The sequence below is a fragment of the Anas platyrhynchos genome, chromosome 8 (genome assembly GCF_047663525.1).
Source record: "Anas platyrhynchos isolate ZD024472 breed Pekin duck chromosome 8, IASCAAS_PekinDuck_T2T, whole genome shotgun sequence".
Lineage (NCBI taxonomy): Eukaryota > Metazoa > Chordata > Aves > Anseriformes > Anatidae > Anas > Anas platyrhynchos.
This window is the reverse complement of record NC_092594.1, coordinates 24,248,732-24,269,360: the sequence shown is the minus strand read 5'-3', so window position 1 is coordinate 24,269,360 and position 20,629 is coordinate 24,248,732. Positions and strand designations below refer to the sequence as shown.

Here is a 20,629-nt window from a genome sequence, read left to right as displayed (position 1 = left end):
ATTTGATATAAAGGAAGCATGAGGAGCATGGGAAGACTTGCCACTCTAGGGGAGTATGAGATTCAGGTTACTTAGGGTGCTTTTTCTACTGTCCTCGTAAAATGGACTCAGTGTTCCTAAGTTGGCTGCTTTTTCACCCAGTTTTCTACAATCTCTGTGAAATAGTTTGGGACACTCTATGAGCTAGTAACATCGGTGGTGACTACTCAGAATGGGAAAACCCTGGTGGTGCTACTTCCCCATGAAGTTGTTTGGTAGTAAGTAAAATTCAGAAGCTGGCAGGTAAGTACTCCTGGGTTAAAAATTTGATACGGGTTGGGGAGCTTGAGGATTTTTTTGACTGTGTCTGTAACATGGAACTTGGGGTTTTTTAAAGTTTCTGTCATGTAGTCCTCGCTCCCCGAGTCCTCGCTCCCCGAGTCCTCGCTCCCCGAGTCCTCGCTCCCCGAGTCCTCGCTCCCCGAGTCCTCGCTCCCCGAGTCCTCGCTCCCCGAGTCCTCGCTCCCCGAGTCCTCGCTCCCCGAGTCCTCGCTCCCCGAGTCCTCGCTCCCCGAGTCCTCGCTCCCCGAGTCCTCGCTCCCCGAGTCCTCGCTCCCCGAGTCCTCGCTCCCCGAGTCCTCGCTCCCCGAGTCCTCGCTCCCCGAGTCCTCGCTCCCCGAGTCCTCGCTCCCCGAGTCCTCGCTCCCCGAGTCCTCGCTCCCCGAGTCCTCGCTCCCCGAGTCCTCGCTCCCCGAGTCCTCGCTCCCCGAGTCCTCGCTCCCCGAGTCCTCGCTCCCCGAGTCCTCGCTCCCCGAGTCCTCGCTCCCCGAGTCCTCGCTCCCCGAGTCCTCGCTCCCCGAGTCCTCGCTCCCCGAGTCCTCGCTCCCCGAGTCCTCGCTCCCCGAGTCCTCGCTCCCCGAGTCCTCGCTCCCCGAGTCCTCGCTCCCCGAGTCCTCGCTCCCCGAGTCCTCGCTCCCCGAGTCCTCGCTCCCCGAGTCCTCGCTCCCCGAGTCCTCGCTCCCCGAGTCCTCGCTCCCCGAGTCCTCGCTCCCCGAGTCCTCGCTCCCCGAGTCCTCGCTCCCCGAGTCCTCGCTCCCCGAGTCCTCGCTCCCCGAGTCCTCGCTCCCCGAGTCCTCGCTCCCCGAGTCCTCGCTCCCCGAGTCCTCGCTCCCCGAGTCCTCGCTCCCCGAGTCCTCGCTCCCCGAGTCCTCGCTCCCCGAGTCCTCGCTCCCCGAGTCCTCGCTCCCCGAGTCCTCGCTCCCCGAGTCCTCGCTCCCCGAGTCCTCGCTCCCCGAGTCCTCGCTCCCCGAGTCCTCGCTCCCCGAGTCCTCGCTCCCCGAGTCCTCGCTCCCCGAGTCCTCGCTCCCCGAGTCCTCGCTCCCCGAGTCCTCGCTCCCCGAGTCCTCGCTCCCCGAGTCCTCGCTCCCCGAGTCCTCGCTCCCCGAGTCCTCGCTCCCCGAGTCCTCGCTCCCCGAGTCCTCGCTCCCCGAGTCCTCGCTCCCCGAGTCCTCGCTCCCCGAGTCCTCGCTCCCCGAGTCCTCGCTCCCCGAGTCCTCGCTCCCCGAGTCCTCGCTCCCCGAGTCCTCGCTCCCCGAGTCCTCGCTCCCCGAGTCCTCGCTCCCCGAGTCCTCGCTCCCCGAGTCCTCGCTCCCCGAGTCCTCGCTCCCCGAGTCCTCGCTCCCCGAGTCCTCGCTCCCCGAGTCCTCGCTCCCCGAGTCCTCGCTCCCCGAGTCCTCGCTCCCCGAGTCCTCGCTCCCCGAGTCCTCGCTCCCCGAGTCCTCGCTCCCCGAGTCCTCGCTCCCCGAGTCCTCGCTCCCCGAGTCCTCGCTCCCCGAGTCCTCGCTCCCCGAGTCCTCGCTCCCCGAGTCCTCGCTCCCCGAGTCCTCGCTCCCCGAGTCCTCGCTCCCCGAGTCCTCGCTCCCCGAGTCCTCGCTCCCCGAGTCCTCGCTCCCCGAGTCCTCGCTCCCCGAGTCCTCGCTCCCCGAGTCCTCGCTCCCCGAGTCCTCGCTCCCCGAGTCCTCGCTCCCCGAGTCCTCGCTCCCCGAGTCCTCGCTCCCCGAGTCCTCGCTCCCCGAGTCCTCGCTCCCCGAGTCCTCGCTCCCCGAGTCCTCGCTCCCCGAGTCCTCGCTCCCCGAGTCCTCGCTCCCCGAGTCCTCGCTCCCCGAGTCCTCGCTCCCCGAGTCCTCGCTCCCCGAGTCCTCGCTCCCCGAGTCCTCGCTCCCCGAGTCCTCGCTCCCCGAGTCCTCGCTCCCCGAGTCCTCGCTCCCCGAGTCCTCGCTCCCCGAGTCCTCGCTCCCCGAGTCCTCGCTCCCCGAGTCCTCGCTCCCCGAGTCCTCGCTCCCCGAGTCCTCGCTCCCCGAGTCCTCGCTCCCCGAGTCCTCGCTCCCCGAGTCCTCGCTCCCCGAGTCCTCGCTCCCCGAGTCCTCGCTCCCCGAGTCCTCGCTCCCCGAGTCCTCGCTCCCCGAGTCCTCGCTCCCCGAGTCCTCGCTCCCCGAGTCCTCGCTCCCCGAGTCCTCGCTCCCCGAGTCCTCGCTCCCCGAGTCCTCGCTCCCCGAGTCCTCGCTCCCCGAGTCCTCGCTCCCCGAGTCCTCGCTCCCCGAGTCCTCGCTCCCCGAGTCCTCGCTCCCCGAGTCCTCGCTCCCCGAGTCCTCGCTCCCCGAGTCCTCGCTCCCCGAGTCCTCGCTCCCCGAGTCCTCGCTCCCCGAGTCCTCGCTCCCCGAGTCCTCGCTCCCCGAGTCCTCGCTCCCCGAGTCCTCGCTCCCCGAGTCCTCGCTCCCCGAGTCCTCGCTCCCCGAGTCCTCGCTCCCCGAGTCCTCGCTCCCCGAGTCCTCGCTCCCCGAGTCCTCGCTCCCCGAGTCCTCGCTCCCCGAGTCCTCGCTCCCCGAGTCCTCGCTCCCCGAGTCCTCGCTCCCCGAGTCCTCGCTCCCCGAGTCCTCGCTCCCCGAGTCCTCGCTCCCCGAGTCCTCGCTCCCCGAGTCCTCGCTCCCCGAGTCCTCGCTCCCCGAGTCCTCGCTCCCCGAGTCCTCGCTCCCCGAGTCCTCGCTCCCCGAGTCCTCGCTCCCCGAGTCCTCGCTCCCCGAGTCCTCGCTCCCCGAGTCCTCGCTCCCCGAGTCCTCGCTCCCCGAGTCCTCGCTCCCCGAGTCCTCGCTCCCCGAGTCCTCGCTCCCCGAGTCCTCGCTCCCCGAGTCCTCGCTCCCCGAGTCCTCGCTCCCCGAGTCCTCGCTCCCCGAGTCCTCGCTCCCCGAGTCCTCGCTCCCCGAGTCCTCGCTCCCCGAGTCCTCGCTCCCCGAGTCCTCGCTCCCCGAGTCCTCGCTCCCCGAGTCCTCGCTCCCCGAGTCCTCGCTCCCCGAGTCCTCGCTCCCCGAGTCCTCGCTCCCCGAGTCCTCGCTCCCCGAGTCCTCGCTCCCCGAGTCCTCGCTCCCCGAGTCCTCGCTCCCCGAGTCCTCGCTCCCCGAGTCCTCGCTCCCCGAGTCCTCGCTCCCCGAGTCCTCGCTCCCCGAGTCCTCGCTCCCCGAGTCCTCGCTCCCCGAGTCCTCGCTCCCCGAGTCCTCGCTCCCCGAGTCCTCGCTCCCCGAGTCCTCGCTCCCCGAGTCCTCGCTCCCCGAGTCCTCGCTCCCCGAGTCCTCGCTCCCCGAGTCCTCGCTCCCCGAGTCCTCGCTCCCCGAGTCCTCGCTCCCCGAGTCCTCGCTCCCCGAGTCCTCGCTCCCCGAGTCCTCGCTCCCCGAGTCCTCGCTCCCCGAGTCCTCGCTCCCCGAGTCCTCGCTCCCCGAGTCCTCGCTCCCCGAGTCCTCGCTCCCCGAGTCCTCGCTCCCCGAGTCCTCGCTCCCCGAGTCCTCGCTCCCCGAGTCCTCGCTCCCCGAGTCCTCGCTCCCCGAGTCCTCGCTCCCCGAGTCCTCGCTCCCCGAGTCCTCGCTCCCCGAGTCCTCGCTCCCCGAGTCCTCGCTCCCCGAGTCCTCGCTCCCCGAGTCCTCGCTCCCCGAGTCCTCGCTCCCCGAGTCCTCGCTCCCCGAGTCCTCGCTCCCCGAGTCCTCGCTCCCCGAGTCCTCGCTCCCCGAGTCCTCGCTCCCCGAGTCCTCGCTCCCCGAGTCCTCGCTCCCCGAGTCCTCGCTCCCCGAGTCCTCGCTCCCCGAGTCCTCGCTCCCCGAGTCCTCGCTCCCCGAGTCCTCGCTCCCCGAGTCCTCGCTCCCCGAGTCCTCGCTCCCCGAGTCCTCGCTCCCCGAGTCCTCGCTCCCCGAGTCCTCGCTCCCCGAGTCCTCGCTCCCCGAGTCCTCGCTCCCCGAGTCCTCGCTCCCCGAGTCCTCGCTCCCCGAGTCCTCGCTCCCCGAGTCCTCGCTCCCCGAGTCCTCGCTCCCCGAGTCCTCGCTCCCCGAGTCCTCGCTCCCCGAGTCCTCGCTCCCCGAGTCCTCGCTCCCCGAGTCCTCGCTCCCCGAGTCCTCGCTCCCCGAGTCCTCGCTCCCCGAGTCCTCGCTCCCCGAGTCCTCGCTCCCCGAGTCCTCGCTCCCCGAGTCCTCGCTCCCCGAGTCCTCGCTCCCCGAGTCCTCGCTCCCCGAGTCCTCGCTCCCCGAGTCCTCGCTCCCCGAGTCCTCGCTCCCCGAGTCCTCGCTCCCCGAGTCCTCGCTCCCCGAGTCCTCGCTCCCCGAGTCCTCGCTCCCCGAGTCCTCGCTCCCCGAGTCCTCGCTCCCCGAGTCCTCGCTCCCCGAGTCCTCGCTCCCCGAGTCCTCGCTCCCCGAGTCCTCGCTCCCCGAGTCCTCGCTCCCCGAGTCCTCGCTCCCCGAGTCCTCGCTCCCCGAGTCCTCGCTCCCCGAGTCCTCGCTCCCCGAGTCCTCGCTCCCCGAGTCCTCGCTCCCCGAGTCCTCGCTCCCCGAGTCCTCGCTCCCCGAGTCCTCGCTCCCCGAGTCCTCGCTCCCCGAGTCCTCGCTCCCCGAGTCCTCGCTCCCCGAGTCCTCGCTCCCCGAGTCCTCGCTCCCCGAGTCCTCGCTCCCCGAGTCCTCGCTCCCCGAGTCCTCGCTCCCCGAGTCCTCGCTCCCCGAGTCCTCGCTCCCCGAGTCCTCGCTCCCCGAGTCCTCGCTCCCCGAGTCCTCGCTCCCCGAGTCCTCGCTCCCCGAGTCCTCGCTCCCCGAGTCCTCGCTCCCCGAGTCCTCGCTCCCCGAGTCCTCGCTCCCCGAGTCCTCGCTCCCCGAGTCCTCGCTCCCCGAGTCCTCGCTCCCCGAGTCCTCGCTCCCCGAGTCCTCGCTCCCCGAGTCCTCGCTCCCCGAGTCCTCGCTCCCCGAGTCCTCGCTCCCCGAGTCCTCGCTCCCCGAGTCCTCGCTCCCCGAGTCCTCGCTCCCCGAGTCCTCGCTCCCCGAGTCCTCGCTCCCCGAGTCCTCGCTCCCCGAGTCCTCGCTCCCCGAGTCCTCGCTCCCCGAGTCCTCGCTCCCCGAGTCCTCGCTCCCCGAGTCCTCGCTCCCCGAGTCCTCGCTCCCCGAGTCCTCGCTCCCCGAGTCCTCGCTCCCCGAGTCCTCGCTCCCCGAGTCCTCGCTCCCCGAGTCCTCGCTCCCCGAGTCCTCGCTCCCCGAGTCCTCGCTCCCCGAGTCCTCGCTCCCCGAGTCCTCGCTCCCCGAGTCCTCGCTCCCCGAGTCCTCGCTCCCCGAGTCCTCGCTCCCCGAGTCCTCGCTCCCCGAGTCCTCGCTCCCCGAGTCCTCGCTCCCCGAGTCCTCGCTCCCCGAGTCCTCGCTCCCCGAGTCCTCGCTCCCCGAGTCCTCGCTCCCCGAGTCCTCGCTCCCCGAGTCCTCGCTCCCCGAGTCCTCGCTCCCCGAGTCCTCGCTCCCCGAGTCCTCGCTCCCCGAGTCCTCGCTCCCCGAGTCCTCGCTCCCCGAGTCCTCGCTCCCCGAGTCCTCGCTCCCCGAGTCCTCGCTCCCCGAGTCCTCGCTCCCCGAGTCCTCGCTCCCCGAGTCCTCGCTCCCCGAGTCCTCGCTCCCCGAGTCCTCGCTCCCCGAGTCCTCGCTCCCCGAGTCCTCGCTCCCCGAGTCCTCGCTCCCCGAGTCCTCGCTCCCCGAGTCCTCGCTCCCCGAGTCCTCGCTCCCCGAGTCCTCGCTCCCCGAGTCCTCGCTCCCCGAGTCCTCGCTCCCCGAGTCCTCGCTCCCCGAGTCCTCGCTCCCCGAGTCCTCGCTCCCCGAGTCCTCGCTCCCCGAGTCCTCGCTCCCCGAGTCCTCGCTCCCCGAGTCCTCGCTCCCCGAGTCCTCGCTCCCCGAGTCCTCGCTCCCCGAGTCCTCGCTCCCCGAGTCCTCGCTCCCCGAGTCCTCGCTCCCCGAGTCCTCGCTCCCCGAGTCCTCGCTCCCCGAGTCCTCGCTCCCCGAGTCCTCGCTCCCCGAGTCCTCGCTCCCCGAGTCCTCGCTCCCCGAGTCCTCGCTCCCCGAGTCCTCGCTCCCCGAGTCCTCGCTCCCCGAGTCCTCGCTCCCCGAGTCCTCGCTCCCCGAGTCCTCGCTCCCCGAGTCCTCGCTCCCCGAGTCCTCGCTCCCCGAGTCCTCGCTCCCCGAGTCCTCGCTCCCCGAGTCCTCGCTCCCCGAGTCCTCGCTCCCCGAGTCCTCGCTCCCCGAGTCCTCGCTCCCCGAGTCCTCGCTCCCCGAGTCCTCGCTCCCCGAGTCCTCGCTCCCCGAGTCCTCGCTCCCCGAGTCCTCGCTCCCCGAGTCCTCGCTCCCCGAGTCCTCGCTCCCCGAGTCCTCGCTCCCCGAGTCCTCGCTCCCCGAGTCCTCGCTCCCCGAGTCCTCGCTCCCCGAGTCCTCGCTCCCCGAGTCCTCGCTCCCCGAGTCCTCGCTCCCCGAGTCCTCGCTCCCCGAGTCCTCGCTCCCCGAGTCCTCGCTCCCCGAGTCCTCGCTCCCCGAGTCCTCGCTCCCCGAGTCCTCGCTCCCCGAGTCCTCGCTCCCCGAGTCCTCGCTCCCCGAGTCCTCGCTCCCCGAGTCCTCGCTCCCCGAGTCCTCGCTCCCCGAGTCCTCGCTCCCCGAGTCCTCGCTCCCCGAGTCCTCGCTCCCCGAGTCCTCGCTCCCCGAGTCCTCGCTCCCCGAGTCCTCGCTCCCCGAGTCCTCGCTCCCCGAGTCCTCGCTCCCCGAGTCCTCGCTCCCCGAGTCCTCGCTCCCCGAGTCCTCGCTCCCCGAGTCCTCGCTCCCCGAGTCCTCGCTCCCCGAGTCCTCGCTCCCCGAGTCCTCGCTCCCCGAGTCCTCGCTCCCCGAGTCCTCGCTCCCCGAGTCCTCGCTCCCCGAGTCCTCGCTCCCCGAGTCCTCGCTCCCCGAGTCCTCGCTCCCCGAGTCCTCGCTCCCCGAGTCCTCGCTCCCCGAGTCCTCGCTCCCCGAGTCCTCGCTCCCCGAGTCCTCGCTCCCCGAGTCCTCGCTCCCCGAGTCCTCGCTCCCCGAGTCCTCGCTCCCCGAGTCCTCGCTCCCCGAGTCCTCGCTCCCCGAGTCCTCGCTCCCCGAGTCCTCGCTCCCCGAGTCCTCGCTCCCCGAGTCCTCGCTCCCCGAGTCCTCGCTCCCCGAGTCCTCGCTCCCCGAGTCCTCGCTCCCCGAGTCCTCGCTCCCCGAGTCCTCGCTCCCCGAGTCCTCGCTCCCCGAGTCCTCGCTCCCCGAGTCCTCGCTCCCCGAGTCCTCGCTCCCCGAGTCCTCGCTCCCCGAGTCCTCGCTCCCCGAGTCCTCGCTCCCCGAGTCCTCGCTCCCCGAGTCCTCGCTCCCCGAGTCCTCGCTCCCCGAGTCCTCGCTCCCCGAGTCCTCGCTCCCCGAGTCCTCGCTCCCCGAGTCCTCGCTCCCCGAGTCCTCGCTCCCCGAGTCCTCGCTCCCCGAGTCCTCGCTCCCCGAGTCCTCGCTCCCCGAGTCCTCGCTCCCCGAGTCCTCGCTCCCCGAGTCCTCGCTCCCCGAGTCCTCGCTCCCCGAGTCCTCGCTCCCCGAGTCCTCGCTCCCCGAGTCCTCGCTCCCCGAGTCCTCGCTCCCCGAGTCCTCGCTCCCCGAGTCCTCGCTCCCCGAGTCCTCGCTCCCCGAGTCCTCGCTCCCCGAGTCCTCGCTCCCCGAGTCCTCGCTCCCCGAGTCCTCGCTCCCCGAGTCCTCGCTCCCCGAGTCCTCGCTCCCCGAGTCCTCGCTCCCCGAGTCCTCGCTCCCCGAGTCCTCGCTCCCCGAGTCCTCGCTCCCCGAGTCCTCGCTCCCCGAGTCCTCGCTCCCCGAGTCCTCGCTCCCCGAGTCCTCGCTCCCCGAGTCCTCGCTCCCCGAGTCCTCGCTCCCCGAGTCCTCGCTCCCCGAGTCCTCGCTCCCCGAGTCCTCGCTCCCCGAGTCCTCGCTCCCCGAGTCCTCGCTCCCCGAGTCCTCGCTCCCCGAGTCCTCGCTCCCCGAGTCCTCGCTCCCCGAGTCCTCGCTCCCCGAGTCCTCGCTCCCCGAGTCCTCGCTCCCCGAGTCCTCGCTCCCCGAGTCCTCGCTCCCCGAGTCCTCGCTCCCCGAGTCCTCGCTCCCCGAGTCCTCGCTCCCCGAGTCCTCGCTCCCCGAGTCCTCGCTCCCCGAGTCCTCGCTCCCCGAGTCCTCGCTCCCCGAGTCCTCGCTCCCCGAGTCCTCGCTCCCCGAGTCCTCGCTCCCCGAGTCCTCGCTCCCCGAGTCCTCGCTCCCCGAGTCCTCGCTCCCCGAGTCCTCGCTCCCCGAGTCCTCGCTCCCCGAGTCCTCGCTCCCCGAGTCCTCGCTCCCCGAGTCCTCGCTCCCCGAGTCCTCGCTCCCCGAGTCCTCGCTCCCCGAGTCCTCGCTCCCCGAGTCCTCGCTCCCCGAGTCCTCGCTCCCCGAGTCCTCGCTCCCCGAGTCCTCGCTCCCCGAGTCCTCGCTCCCCGAGTCCTCGCTCCCCGAGTCCTCGCTCCCCGAGTCCTCGCTCCCCGAGTCCTCGCTCCCCGAGTCCTCGCTCCCCGAGTCCTCGCTCCCCGAGTCCTCGCTCCCCGAGTCCTCGCTCCCCGAGTCCTCGCTCCCCGAGTCCTCGCTCCCCGAGTCCTCGCTCCCCGAGTCCTCGCTCCCCGAGTCCTCGCTCCCCGAGTCCTCGCTCCCCGAGTCCTCGCTCCCCGAGTCCTCGCTCCCCGAGTCCTCGCTCCCCGAGTCCTCGCTCCCCGAGTCCTCGCTCCCCGAGTCCTCGCTCCCCGAGTCCTCGCTCCCCGAGTCCTCGCTCCCCGAGTCCTCGCTCCCCGAGTCCTCGCTCCCCGAGTCCTCGCTCCCCGAGTCCTCGCTCCCCGAGTCCTCGCTCCCCGAGTCCTCGCTCCCCGAGTCCTCGCTCCCCGAGTCCTCGCTCCCCGAGTCCTCGCTCCCCGAGTCCTCGCTCCCCGAGTCCTCGCTCCCCGAGTCCTCGCTCCCCGAGTCCTCGCTCCCCGAGTCCTCGCTCCCCGAGTCCTCGCTCCCCGAGTCCTCGCTCCCCGAGTCCTCGCTCCCCGAGTCCTCGCTCCCCGAGTCCTCGCTCCCCGAGTCCTCGCTCCCCGAGTCCTCGCTCCCCGAGTCCTCGCTCCCCGAGTCCTCGCTCCCCGAGTCCTCGCTCCCCGAGTCCTCGCTCCCCGAGTCCTCGCTCCCCGAGTCCTCGCTCCCCGAGTCCTCGCTCCCCGAGTCCTCGCTCCCCGAGTCCTCGCTCCCCGAGTCCTCGCTCCCCGAGTCCTCGCTCCCCGAGTCCTCGCTCCCCGAGTCCTCGCTCCCCGAGTCCTCGCTCCCCGAGTCCTCGCTCCCCGAGTCCTCGCTCCCCGAGTCCTCGCTCCCCGAGTCCTCGCTCCCCGAGTCCTCGCTCCCCGAGTCCTCGCTCCCCGAGTCCTCGCTCCCCGAGTCCTCGCTCCCCGAGTCCTCGCTCCCCGAGTCCTCGCTCCCCGAGTCCTCGCTCCCCGAGTCCTCGCTCCCCGAGTCCTCGCTCCCCGAGTCCTCGCTCCCCGAGTCCTCGCTCCCCGAGTCCTCGCTCCCCGAGTCCTCGCTCCCCGAGTCCTCGCTCCCCGAGTCCTCGCTCCCCGAGTCCTCGCTCCCCGAGTCCTCGCTCCCCGAGTCCTCGCTCCCCGAGTCCTCGCTCCCCGAGTCCTCGCTCCCCGAGTCCTCGCTCCCCGAGTCCTCGCTCCCCGAGTCCTCGCTCCCCGAGTCCTCGCTCCCCGAGTCCTCGCTCCCCGAGTCCTCGCTCCCCGAGTCCTCGCTCCCCGAGTCCTCGCTCCCCGAGTCCTCGCTCCCCGAGTCCTCGCTCCCCGAGTCCTCGCTCCCCGAGTCCTCGCTCCCCGAGTCCTCGCTCCCCGAGTCCTCGCTCCCCGAGTCCTCGCTCCCCGAGTCCTCGCTCCCCGAGTCCTCGCTCCCCGAGTCCTCGCTCCCCGAGTCCTCGCTCCCCGAGTCCTCGCTCCCCGAGTCCTCGCTCCCCGAGTCCTCGCTCCCCGAGTCCTCGCTCCCCGAGTCCTCGCTCCCCGAGTCCTCGCTCCCCGAGTCCTCGCTCCCCGAGTCCTCGCTCCCCGAGTCCTCGCTCCCCGAGTCCTCGCTCCCCGAGTCCTCGCTCCCCGAGTCCTCGCTCCCCGAGTCCTCGCTCCCCGAGTCCTCGCTCCCCGAGTCCTCGCTCCCCGAGTCCTCGCTCCCCGAGTCCTCGCTCCCCGAGTCCTCGCTCCCCGAGTCCTCGCTCCCCGAGTCCTCGCTCCCCGAGTCCTCGCTCCCCGAGTCCTCGCTCCCCGAGTCCTCGCTCCCCGAGTCCTCGCTCCCCGAGTCCTCGCTCCCCGAGTCCTCGCTCCCCGAGTCCTCGCTCCCCGAGTCCTCGCTCCCCGAGTCCTCGCTCCCCGAGTCCTCGCTCCCCGAGTCCTCGCTCCCCGAGTCCTCGCTCCCCGAGTCCTCGCTCCCCGAGTCCTCGCTCCCCGAGTCCTCGCTCCCCGAGTCCTCGCTCCCCGAGTCCTCGCTCCCCGAGTCCTCGCTCCCCGAGTCCTCGCTCCCCGAGTCCTCGCTCCCCGAGTCCTCGCTCCCCGAGTCCTCGCTCCCCGAGTCCTCGCTCCCCGAGTCCTCGCTCCCCGAGTCCTCGCTCCCCGAGTCCTCGCTCCCCGAGTCCTCGCTCCCCGAGTCCTCGCTCCCCGAGTCCTCGCTCCCCGAGTCCTCGCTCCCCGAGTCCTCGCTCCCCGAGTCCTCGCTCCCCGAGTCCTCGCTCCCCGAGTCCTCGCTCCCCGAGTCCTCGCTCCCCGAGTCCTCGCTCCCCGAGTCCTCGCTCCCCGAGTCCTCGCTCCCCGAGTCCTCGCTCCCCGAGTCCTCGCTCCCCGAGTCCTCGCTCCCCGAGTCCTCGCTCCCCGAGTCCTCGCTCCCCGAGTCCTCGCTCCCCGAGTCCTCGCTCCCCGAGTCCTCGCTCCCCGAGTCCTCGCTCCCCGAGTCCTCGCTCCCCGAGTCCTCGCTCCCCGAGTCCTCGCTCCCCGAGTCCTCGCTCCCCGAGTCCTCGCTCCCCGAGTCCTCGCTCCCCGAGTCCTCGCTCCCCGAGTCCTCGCTCCCCGAGTCCTCGCTCCCCGAGTCCTCGCTCCCCGAGTCCTCGCTCCCCGAGTCCTCGCTCCCCGAGTCCTCGCTCCCCGAGTCCTCGCTCCCCGAGTCCTCGCTCCCCGAGTCCTCGCTCCCCGAGTCCTCGCTCCCCGAGTCCTCGCTCCCCGAGTCCTCGCTCCCCGAGTCCTCGCTCCCCGAGTCCTCGCTCCCCGAGTCCTCGCTCCCCGAGTCCTCGCTCCCCGAGTCCTCGCTCCCCGAGTCCTCGCTCCCCGAGTCCTCGCTCCCCGAGTCCTCGCTCCCCGAGTCCTCGCTCCCCGAGTCCTCGCTCCCCGAGTCCTCGCTCCCCGAGTCCTCGCTCCCCGAGTCCTCGCTCCCCGAGTCCTCGCTCCCCGAGTCCTCGCTCCCCGAGTCCTCGCTCCCCGAGTCCTCGCTCCCCGAGTCCTCGCTCCCCGAGTCCTCGCTCCCCGAGTCCTCGCTCCCCGAGTCCTCGCTCCCCGAGTCCTCGCTCCCCGAGTCCTCGCTCCCCGAGTCCTCGCTCCCCGAGTCCTCGCTCCCCGAGTCCTCGCTCCCCGAGTCCTCGCTCCCCGAGTCCTCGCTCCCCGAGTCCTCGCTCCCCGAGTCCTCGCTCCCCGAGTCCTCGCTCCCCGAGTCCTCGCTCCCCGAGTCCTCGCTCCCCGAGTCCTCGCTCCCCGAGTCCTCGCTCCCCGAGTCCTCGCTCCCCGAGTCCTCGCTCCCCGAGTCCTCGCTCCCCGAGTCCTCGCTCCCCGAGTCCTCGCTCCCCGAGTCCTCGCTCCCCGAGTCCTCGCTCCCCGAGTCCTCGCTCCCCGAGTCCTCGCTCCCCGAGTCCTCGCTCCCCGAGTCCTCGCTCCCCGAGTCCTCGCTCCCCGAGTCCTCGCTCCCCGAGTCCTCGCTCCCCGAGTCCTCGCTCCCCGAGTCCTCGCTCCCCGAGTCCTCGCTCCCCGAGTCCTCGCTCCCCGAGTCCTCGCTCCCCGAGTCCTCGCTCCCCGAGTCCTCGCTCCCCGAGTCCTCGCTCCCCGAGTCCTCGCTCCCCGAGTCCTCGCTCCCCGAGTCCTCGCTCCCCGAGTCCTCGCTCCCCGAGTCCTCGCTCCCCGAGTCCTCGCTCCCCGAGTCCTCGCTCCCCGAGTCCTCGCTCCCCGAGTCCTCGCTCCCCGAGTCCTCGCTCCCCGAGTCCTCGCTCCCCGAGTCCTCGCTCCCCGAGTCCTCGCTCCCCGAGTCCTCGCTCCCCGAGTCCTCGCTCCCCGAGTCCTCGCTCCCCGAGTCCTCGCTCCCCGAGTCCTCGCTCCCCGAGTCCTCGCTCCCCGAGTCCTCGCTCCCCGAGTCCTCGCTCCCCGAGTCCTCGCTCCCCGAGTCCTCGCTCCCCGAGTCCTCGCTCCCCGAGTCCTCGCTCCCCGAGTCCTCGCTCCCCGAGTCCTCGCTCCCCGAGTCCTCGCTCCCCGAGTCCTCGCTCCCCGAGTCCTCGCTCCCCGAGTCCTCGCTCCCCGAGTCCTCGCTCCCCGAGTCCTCGCTCCCCGAGTCCTCGCTCCCCGAGTCCTCGCTCCCCGAGTCCTCGCTCCCCGAGTCCTCGCTCCCCGAGTCCTCGCTCCCCGAGTCCTCGCTCCCCGAGTCCTCGCTCCCCGAGTCCTCGCTCCCCGAGTCCTCGCTCCCCGAGTCCTCGCTCCCCGAGTCCTCGCTCCCCGAGTCCTCGCTCCCCGAGTCCTCGCTCCCCGAGTCCTCGCTCCCCGAGTCCTCGCTCCCCGAGTCCTCGCTCCCCGAGTCCTCGCTCCCCGAGTCCTCGCTCCCCGAGTCCTCGCTCCCCGAGTCCTCGCTCCCCGAGTCCTCGCTCCCCGAGTCCTCGCTCCCCGAGTCCTCGCTCCCCGAGTCCTCGCTCCCCGAGTCCTCGCTCCCCGAGTCCTCGCTCCCCGAGTCCTCGCTCCCCGAGTCCTCGCTCCCCGAGTCCTCGCTCCCCGAGTCCTCGCTCCCCGAGTCCTCGCTCCCCGAGTCCTCGCTCCCCGAGTCCTCGCTCCCCGAGTCCTCGCTCCCCGAGTCCTCGCTCCCCGAGTCCTCGCTCCCCGAGTCCTCGCTCCCCGAGTCCTCGCTCCCCGAGTCCTCGCTCCCCGAGTCCTCGCTCCCCGAGTCCTCGCTCCCCGAGTCCTCGCTCCCCGAGTCCTCGCTCCCCGAGTCCTCGCTCCCCGAGTCCTCGCTCCCCGAGTCCTCGCTCCCCGAGTCCTCGCTCCCCGAGTCCTCGCTCCCCGAGTCCTCGCTCCCCGAGTCCTCGCTCCCCGAGTCCTCGCTCCCCGAGTCCTCGCTCCCCGAGTCCTCGCTCCCCGAGTCCTCGCTCCCCGAGTCCTCGCTCCCCGAGTCCTCGCTCCCCGAGTCCTCGCTCCCCGAGTCCTCGCTCCCCGAGTCCTCGCTCCCCGAGTCCTCGCTCCCCGAGTCCTCGCTCCCCGAGTCCTCGCTCCCCGAGTCCTCGCTCCCCGAGTCCTCGCTCCCCGAGTCCTCGCTCCCCGAGTCCTCGCTCCCCGAGTCCTCGCTCCCCGAGTCCTCGCTCCCCGAGTCCTCGCTCCCCGAGTCCTCGCTCCCCGAGTCCTCGCTCCCCGAGTCCTCGCTCCCCGAGTCCTCGCTCCCCGAGTCCTCGCTCCCCGAGTCCTCGCTCCCCGAGTCCTCGCTCCCCGAGTCCTCGCTCCCCGAGTCCTCGCTCCCCGAGTCCTCGCTCCCCGAGTCCTCGCTCCCCGAGTCCTCGCTCCCCGAGTCCTCGCTCCCCGAGTCCTCGCTCCCCGAGTCCTCGCTCCCCGAGTCCTCGCTCCCCGAGTCCTCGCTCCCCGAGTCCTCGCTCCCCGAGTCCTCGCTCCCCGAGTCCTCGCTCCCCGAGTCCTCGCTCCCCGAGTCCTCGCTCCCCGAGTCCTCGCTCCCCGAGTCCTCGCTCCCCGAGTCCTCGCTCCCCGAGTCCTCGCTCCCCGAGTCCTCGCTCCCCGAGTCCTCGCTCCCCGAGTCCTCGCTCCCCGAGTCCTCGCTCCCCGAGTCCTCGCTCCCCGAGTCCTCGCTCCCCGAGTCCTCGCTCCCCGAGTCCTCGCTCCCCGAGTCCTCGCTCCCCGAGTCCTCGCTCCCCGAGTCCTCGCTCCCCGAGTCCTCGCTCCCCGAGTCCTCGCTCCCCGAGTCCTCGCTCCCCGAGTCCTCGCTCCCCGAGTCCTCGCTCCCCGAGTCCTCGCTCCCCGAGTCCTCGCTCCCCGAGTCCTCGCTCCCCGAGTCCTCGCTCCCCGAGTCCTCGCTCCCCGAGTCCTCGCTCCCCGAGTCCTCGCTCCCCGAGTCCTCGCTCCCCGAGTCCTCGCTCCCCGAGTCCTCGCTCCCCGAGTCCTCGCTCCCCGAGTCCTCGCTCCCCGAGTCCTCGCTCCCCGAGTCCTCGCTCCCAACTGGTATGCGTCCTGGTGGAGCAGAGACTCCCGGTGTACCCAATGCTGTTTGCTTATCTATATTCTTTTATATTCTTTTAATAAATCCTATTTTTATTTAATCCTAATTTGAATCCTGAGCCATTTCTAACATGCTGTTTAACAGCAGCATTGCTTTAGAGCTGGGAAAGTGGCAATATACTACATAGCTATATGTTTCTGGAATTCCATCCAGCAGAAATTTAACATGAAAAGAAGGCCATTGGGCCTAATTTTTCTGTCATTTCTGTGATTCCATGGAACTGTCACTAAATTTTGCTGTTTTGTGTTTGAGGGGGAGAATAAAGTCCCCATTTATTATAAAAGAATAATATTGGTGTGTGTTTTCAATTCTTTTCAAGTCTATCTGGTCTGATATTTAAAGTAGTCTGAATAAAAATAAGTCCTTCTTTGACAGAATATATGTGATTTTCAAAACTGACAGAATAATTTTGTTTTTGATAGATCGAAAGTGCTAGTGAAAGTATTGGAGGGTACAAACAACTCAGGAGGGCAGTGACTATTGATAGCACCCTGGGAAGAGAAACCTTCTTTGTAGCCACTTGGCAAGCTGCTAAACCACCTGAGATCAATCTGGTTGATCCCAATCGGAAAAGCTACACCAGCAAGGACTTTGTCTCTGATTTGGTTTTCCATGTAGCACGTCTCCAGATTCCAGGAATTGCAGAGGTACAACTTACGGTCTTTTTTTGCCTTTTAACAATTTTGTTTTTTAACATCCTGACTCTACATTGCCTAGATTCTAATAAAGTTATGTTAAGGAAAATCATTTAATAGCGTGAGACAGAATGGGTCTGCTACACTATGTTAGTATGACTGCTGTTGCGTGCCAAACAGAAGCATCTGCTGTGTTCAAGAGTGCTATCTGAAGGTGTGTTTTTTTTATTACTTCACACTTGGTTTACAACTTAACTACAAGTTTCTGAGAACTATCAGAAACTGAGCCAGTAGGCGAATCTTCTGTCTTGTTACTATTCTAAGTAGTAGATAGCATTACAAGTGTGTGGTTTTTCTTTTTAAATTAATAATTCATTTAAAATTACTCCATTGTTCATAGAAACATATTCCCATCATTAAAATTCTGAAAACTTTTTTTTTCCCCATAAAAATTAGTCCTTAATTTCTTAAATAGTCCACAGACGCTAGGAAACTAAATCAAATCTGATGCTTGTGGTCTCACATGGAATAGTTGCCAAACAATTGGCAAAAGACAGAGGACAGCTGGAAAACGCTTCTTCATTCTGAGTTGCATTTATGAGTGTTCCCAGTGACAGAAACAAAGTTACTTGAAGGATGTTACTTAGTCTAAGGAGGCTGTCAGAATTTAAATAAGCATAAATTAAATTATCCAAAAGTGAATTATTTCATTTGAAAATATTTGATTGTTGTTTTTTCAGACAGGGGAGTGGACATACACACTGACAAATGTTCACCTGGCTCCTCAAGTTCTAACAATGACAGTAACTTCTCGAGCAGCAAACTCTACTATACCTCCTGTGGCTGTAAAAACCCATATGAGTAAAGATATAAATTACTATCCCAGTGCAATGGTTGTCCATGTACAGGTGAGTCACGGCTTTTCCCCTGTTCTTGGAGCAAGCGTGACTGCTGTCATCAGTCCAGAGAATGGAGATCCCATTTCCTTGGAACTTCTGGACAACGGAGCAGGTAAAAAGACTCTAGGAATATAAATTCAAAAATATCTAGAAAATGAAATTATAGGGCTCCCCTAAATGCTACCTTCATTGAATACTGTATGATACAATGCACTGAGACCGAGTTTCCAAGATTCTGTGGTAACACACAAGAGTGCAACAAACAGTTGGTGCTGTTTCTAGATGCACTTTGATTCAGAAAAGGATTTATGTGCATAAATAAAATACATAGACATGTTCCAGTAATCAGAATTGTGTTGTGTGCTGGAGCTACCAGTTGTCATTCAAGCTGATCAAAATAAATGATGTTCAGCACATTGGAAGATGAGGTCTTCAAAGAGCAGTAACTTAAACAGCTGTTAGCAGAGTGAAGTATGACCACTTACAGGCAGAAATTGCAGGCCCTATGCTTTACTCCCTCTTACAGTTGCCAAGCAAAGATGTAAATATCCAAAGGAGTTTGGATTTAGTAATATTTTAACTTGTGCATTTGCTTTGCAGAAATTATTCTGGTTACTTCAGCATGCTGCAAGGCAACATCTCACATGCAGTCCATCATATTGGTAGAAAGGATAGTTATGAAGAGTAGAGTAGTAGAGTAGGTAGTTACAAAATCACTTTGGTAACTTTTGGAGCTACTTCAATAAAGTGTTTTTTCTATATTAAAGTTCACAACTGAAAACAGTCAGAAGTAGTAACGAATACTCTCTGGTTTGTGCCACCATAGGAGTAAGTCCATAAATGAGAAGTGTGTTTCAGGAATGTACACTGAGGACTTTGGAGGTGAAGGTCCACCCACCCCATTTTCCCTGAATTCCTGGGCGGTTTCCCAGATCCCAGCTCAGGGGCCAAAGTGTAACAACTTATGAAATAATAGATGATTTTCCTGTTAGCTCTTCCTTCAGTTAACATGCCATACAAAGAGGTATCTTAGCTTCAGATCATAATCTTCTTTAAGTTTTAACATACAACCAAATGCAGAGGATCTGCACAGGTTGCACATCAGAGGAGAGTTTACCTATTATTCTTACATTCTAGTTTCTGTATGTGAATCTAGAAAGCATAAATAAGCACATCCATTTTTGTTTGATGTTAATTTATGTCATTTTTCTGTCTACGTTCTGACATTGTTAAGAATGATGGCATATATTCCAAGTACTTGTTTTCTTTCCCTGGGAGTGGCAGATACAGCCTGAAAGCTCATGTCCAAGCTAACAGGACTATTGTGCCACAAACTGCAAAGCTGTGGAGTCATGCCATGTATATACCAGGTTATATAGAAAATGGTAAGGTAAAGCAATGAAGAGAAAATGATATAGCTATCTATTCCAGCACCTGAATACATCACATCCCTTCACAAATACTAGGAGGATGCATTAGAACAACAACAGCCCAGCTAGGAAATGTTCAGTTATGAAGGCATTAACACCAAAAGAGTGTCTATACCCCAGAATACTGAAAGTATACCACAAACAACTATAATGGGGTAGTACCTATGCAGTACAGATAGACAGGATTTGTGTTTTGTTTGTGAAAAGACTAACAATAAGTTTATTAAGTAATAATGACTATTATTACTTATATTCAGTCATCCTAAATTAAGAACAGTTACAGTATTAGGATATTAAACTCTCCTGTAATTATTTTATAACAAGCAACAGTTACTGTAATTTTATATTAGCTTTCTTAGTAATTAGCACTCTTGAAACTGTAAAGAAACAGATACTATACTAGAAATGATTGTACATAATTGAGGTTTATAGATTTTTCTGATTTAAAACAGTATAAATGAGGTGATGTTCAGGTCACCTGCAGAGTACAATAATATGCAAGAAGTTAAGATTGATGAGCATTTTTTAATGCTGTAGGTAAACTCAAGATGAACCCATCAAGATCCCCAGCTATTAAAAGTGATATTCAAGTCAGAAGAGGAGGTTTCCATAGAACAGCTGTGGGAGAATCCTTCATAATATCTGCAGTTCCAATGGGACCTCATGCTGATGTGTTTCCACCGTGTAAAATTATTGACCTTGTGGCCAGAATATAAGATGATAAGGTCATTCTATCATGGACCGCACCAGGAAATGATTTTGACAAAAGCCGAGGTATGTTTGTAGCTTGCCAGTCTGCTTCCTACCCAAAGTGGAAGATCTGTAATGGAGTTTAGTCTCACTGACACTAGTGGGAATTTTCTTATAAACTATGGTGGTTCTAGTTGCAAAGATTTTAAATGGAATTAGACGATAAGCTTTTTGAGAGTTTCAAAATCAGTGCTGGTGATTTTGATGGAAGGCTTACTTTTACTAAGTTGATGTTTTCTGCTACTCATGGAAGGTAGACATATTACTCTGTACATGTAAAGAAAAAGTGTAAATAAACATCAGATTTGCTCAAGTAGGAATTTTACTTCACCAACTTTAACATAACAGTAAGTGAAGTCAGAATTACTGTCAGATTTCAGTGTGGGCTCATGATGACCACCATCACTTCTTCATTTCAATGCTCTGCTGTGAGAAATTGAATCGTTCAAGCACTTAGTTTAGGTAACAAGTTTTTGTAGATCTATCTGTCATGCTGCATTAATTTTTTATGGTGCTCAACTGACTTATGAAGAAAATATTAGGTAAGTATTATTTTGGAAGCGTTTTGTAAAGAGAGTATTTGGAGAGAGATCAGAAGTTTGAATGATAGCTAATACACAGATGACAATATCTTTTAATATTTGTATTTTCAGCTGCAAGTTATGAAATCAGGATAAGTGAGAGTCCTCTGGAACTAAGGGGCAGCTTCTATAAAACTGGTTTAGTGAATACTTCCACTTTATCACCTCAGCATGCTGGCTGCAAAGAAATATTTGCATTTAAACCAGAAGCTTTTACAACAGGAAACATAACCATAATTTATGTTGCAATGTGTGCCGTTGATGATGTTTTTCTTCACTCTGAGCTGTCTAATATTGCACAAGCTGTAAAGTTTGTTCCCCCAATGGTGTATCCCACTGCTAATATGGAGTTTCAACAATATTGTTACTAGTCTTTGGATTACTAACAGTAGTATGTATTACAGTAAGCACAACCATTTGTTTAGTAAAGAAGAAGAAAAAGACACTTCCAGAAAATGCAGCTAAGTTGCTTTAACATAAAGTGTCAGAGCTTGTTAGAGCTCCGGATACTTGATAATATTTAACTGCTTTGACTTACAAAAGTAGATATCCTACAATAAACAGAATAAATAAGTAATCACATTCCAGATATTGAAGTGATTTATTAGCCATATCATAGTGTCTATGAATTTGATAACAGAAGGCTTGGTTGCTGTAAAACAAGTCATATGCTGTACCATCTTGCACCATAGAGATGCAATATCTGTCTAGGAACTTACATGGGTGCTGTGCGATGTCATAGTGTATTCTTATTGTGTGGTGAAAAAGTTGTAATTAAATTGACAGAGATACCGAAGACAGTGTGTCTTATTTAAAAATGAGAGGAGAGGAGAGTGTGAGGAATGTTTTAACAATTCCAATAAAAATCAGCTGCTTGATGTAACTGGTGTGCGTCCTGGTGGAGCGGAGACTCCCGGTGCACCCAGCGCTGTTTGCTTACCTCTATTCCTTTATATTCTTTTAATAAATCCTATTTTTTATTTAATCCTAATTTGAATCCTGAGCCATTTATAACAGAGAGAACAGAGAGGAGAGGAGGGGGGGGGGGGGGGGGGGGAAGGAGCAAAACAAAGCAGTATGAGTTCCTACAGTTCTCATTTACAGTTATGTAAGCACATGTGCCATTCAGCTTCCACGTGTGGTGGGGAATTCCACAGGAAGAAGATCAGAGGCTGAGGGCGCTTAATTGAGAAACTCTGTTGAGGCAGAAATAACCTTTGTCCTGACCCTTCGGAAGGCAAAAGAGTGTTTACTGGAAACCAGAGCGGACAAGGGAAGGAGCACAAGAGGTATACACAAAGCCAATCCTGCACACTCTCTGCTTTCACATCTAAAGTGTCACATTAAGGGTGTTTGGAGGGAAACTGTGCCAGTGTACAAGTGTTTCCAGTATGTTATTCTCTTCTAGTCATCACTTACATCCTTAAACCACAGAGCTGAATCTCTTGGTTGCTA

The 20,629-nt window shown here is 62.5% G+C and overlaps 1 long non-coding RNA gene across 1 annotated transcript; it reads left to right on the top strand.

Moving 5' to 3' along the window:
- Positions 1–24: 24 nt before the first annotated feature.
- Positions 25–19,970, top strand: LOC113844376 (uncharacterized). The gene is made up of 5 exons (XR_005267461.2): positions 25–282; positions 15,302–15,526; positions 16,255–16,525; positions 18,381–18,617; positions 19,247–19,970. It is a non-coding gene; the product is annotated as an uncharacterized lncRNA (long non-coding RNA).
- The last annotated feature ends 659 nt before the right edge of the window (positions 19,971–20,629 follow it).